Source organism: Mandrillus leucophaeus, unplaced genomic scaffold (genome assembly GCF_000951045.1).
Source record: "Mandrillus leucophaeus isolate KB7577 unplaced genomic scaffold, Mleu.le_1.0 Scaffold158, whole genome shotgun sequence".
NCBI lineage: Eukaryota > Metazoa > Chordata > Mammalia > Primates > Cercopithecidae > Mandrillus > Mandrillus leucophaeus.
The window spans coordinates 1,780,382-1,783,747 of NW_012101565.1; the positions used below are offsets into that span (position 1 = coordinate 1,780,382).

The 3,366-nt window shown below is 48.2% G+C and overlaps 1 protein-coding gene across 3 annotated transcripts in view; it reads left to right on the plus strand.

Moving 5' to 3' along the window:
• The window catches only part of MROH1 (maestro heat-like repeat family member 1), a 124,279-nt gene that overhangs the window by 50,929 nt on the left and 69,984 nt on the right, over window positions 1-3,366 (plus strand). The window lies entirely within an intron of this gene.

A 3,366-nucleotide genomic window follows, 5' to 3' on the forward strand; every position in this document is an offset into this window, starting at 1 on the left:
GAGTGGGTGCCCAGGCCTAGTGCAGGCCTGGTACGGGTGGTCTTGGAGAAGGTCAGCGCAGCTGAAGCACCAGCTGGGGGAGACTGCCCTGGGTTTCTGGGGACGGAGCTCAGAGGAGCAGAGGAGAGGCCCTAGGCTGCAGGGTGGGGGTCTTGAAGGCCCTGCTGGAGAGGAAGCGATGTGGGGAGGAAGCTGAGCATCTGGGACCCCTCCCCAGGTCGGGTGAATGAGGCCTGAGAACGACTGAGGGACACAGGTGCTGGGTCGCCCATGACCCTGGCACTGGGGGTTGTCTGTCCATGGGACTTTCTGGATGAGAGGGGACAGGGACAGGAGCTAGAGAGGGTGGTGTGGTGAAGTCTGCAAGGAGACTTTCTGAAAAGACGTGTGGAGGTGTGGGCTCGTGTGGAGGTGGGCTTACTGCTTGGCTCTGCCCCTCACCTGGCCCACTCCAGCTGGGCCCCAGTCTTCACCGCCTGGATGGTCCTGGCTGCATCCCAGAAACAAAGGGGAAGAGGGGACGGCAGCCACAGAGCTAGTAAACATAATGTAAGTGCTGTGAACAGTTACATGGTAACAAACGTAAAACTGTATGAAATGGTTAGGTTCCTAGAAAGATAAAAATGTCAAAATTGGTATGAAAAGCAACAGAGAATTGAATAAGCCAGTAAAGCAACAGAAATAATATTCTAAGACCTTTCTTCCTTAAAACAAGCCCAGGACCCAAATGGTTTCACGACTGAGTTCCACCAAACTTTTGAGGAACAATTAATTCCTGTCCAGTACAAGTACACTTGGAAATAGAAACGATCCAGAGCTACCTCTTTCATTCTGTGAGGTCTGGCTCAAATCCCAGGCAGAGCCGTGTAAGGAAATGCAGGTGTGTCATGATGAGCATAGACGTGAGGTTTTGCATAAAGTAACAGGTTACTGAACCCCAGACCATCCTTTTACTTATGTATGTATGTATGTATTTTGAGATGGAGTTTCACTCTTGTCGCCCTGGCTGGAGTGCTGTGGTACAATCTCGGCTCACTGCACACTCTGCCTGTTGGGTACAAGCGATCTCCTGCCTCAGCCTCCTGAGTATCTGGGATTACAGGTGCCCACCGCCACACCTGGCTAGTTTTTCTATTTCTATTTTTATTTTTTCTATTTTTAGTGGAGATGGGATTTCTCCATGTTGGTCAGGCTGATCTCGAACTCCTGACCTCAGGTGATCCACCCGCCTCGGCCTCCCAAAGTGTTGGGATTACAGGCACAAGCCACGGCACCCAGCCAAGACTGTACTTTTCAAAACAGCTTATGCGGGAGGGCTTAGCTCACAACGCAAGGCCTATCCAGCGTTTGGGAGCTGTCAGTGCACTTCACAGTAATAGACTAGAGAAAAATAGTGTCTGAGTTCAATCAATGCAGAAAAAACTTTTGATGATTTTTTCTTTTTCCCTGAGATGGAGTTTCACTCTCGTTGCCCAGGCTGGAGTGCAATGGCGCAATCTCGGCTCACTGCAACCTCTGCCTCCCGGGTTAAAGTGATTCTCTTGCCTCAGCCTCCCAAGTAGCTGGGGTTACAGGTGCCCGCCACCACGCCTGGCTAATTTTTGTATTTTTAGTAGAGACGAGGTTTCACCATGTTGGCCAGGCTGGTCACGAACTCTTGACCTCAAGTGATCCCCCTGCTTCAGCCTCCCAAATTGTTGGGATTACAGGCATGAGCCACTGTGCCTGGCCTAAAATTCTGAACAACTAAGATTGGAAAGGAACTTCCCTAACTTAACAAAGTTTGTATACCCGAACCCTCAGTCTTCTTCATAACTGATGGGAAGTTTTAGGCAATTCCCTGTAAGGTCAAGAACAGGAAGGGCCTGCCTCTCGCTGCAGACAGGATCCTCTGCTGGTTCTACAGAGAAAGAAAAGAACCAGGAGGGAAGGGAAGATGGTCATTATTCATCACCCATCCACCTTCCTGGCCAAACTATTAGGACCAGTCAAAAGTTCCGGCAAGGCGTGGTGGCTCACATCTGTAATCCCAGCACTTTGGGAGGCTGAGGAGGAACTGCTTGAGCCCAGGAGTTCGAGACCAACCTGGGCAACGTAGGAAGACCCCATCTCTACAGAAAAAAATTAGCTGAGTATAGTGGCACAGATTTGTAATCCCAGCTATTCAGGAGGCTGAGGTTGGAGGATCACTTGAGCCCAGGAAGTTGAGGCTGCAGTGAGCCATGATCATGCCACTGTACTCCAGCCTGGGTAACAGAGCAAGACCTTGTGTCAAAAAAGAAAACAAAGTTCTGCAAGTTTGCCAGTTACAAGACCAACCTACAAAAGCCGAGAACATGTTTCTACACCAGTACTGACCAGCTAGAAAGTGTATGAAAACACTATCTGTAATAGCAACAGAAACTTATTAACAGCCAGGCGTCATGGTGCGTGCCTGTGGTTCCAGCTACTCGAGAGGCTGAGGTAGGAGGATCGCTTGAGCCCAGGAGGTTGAGGCTGCAATGAGCTGTGATCACACCAGTGCATCCCAGCCTGGGCGACAGTACAAGACCGTGTTTTTAAAAAAAAAAAAAAAAAAAAAAGAGGCCGGGCACGGTGGCTCACACCTGTAATCCCAGCACTTTGGGAGGCTGAGGCAGGCAGATCACGAGGTCAGGAGATTGAGACCATCCTGGATAATACGGTGAAACCCTGTCTCTACTAAAAATACAAAAAAATTAGCCGGGTGAGGTGGCGGGCGCCTGTAGTCCCAGCTACTCGGGAGGCTGAGGCAGGAGAATGGCATGAACCCGGGAGGGGGAGCTTGCAGTGAGCCAAGATCACACCACCGCACTCCAGCCTGGGTGACAGAGCGAGACTCCGTCTCAAAAAGGAAAAAAAAAAGAAAAGGAAAGAAACTTATTATGTATAGTAATTAATGAAGAATGTGCAAGAACTCTATGGAAAAAAGTTTACAATTCTGAAAACAGTATTGAAAAAAAGATGTGGCATAATATCATTTACACAGTCTAAAAATGAACAAAACAATACACATTTGCAAAAACTAAAAACAAAGAATGATTATCTACATGGGGTGGGGATGGGAGTAGAGAAGGGATTGAAACGGGAAATAAGAATATACAAAAGCTGAGAAGGTAGAAAAATGTGTTATTTCCTATTCTTTGAGCTATCCATTCATTTCTTTTGTTTTTCCATTGCATTTTAGGTTTTGTTCATATTGATCTATAGCAGTTATTTATTTAATTTTTTTTTTTTTTTTGAGACGGAGTCTCTCTGTCGCCCAGGCTGGAGTGCAGTGGCCGGATCTCAGCTCACTGCAAGCTCCGCCTTCCGGGTTCACGCCATTCTCCTGCCTCAGCCTCCCAA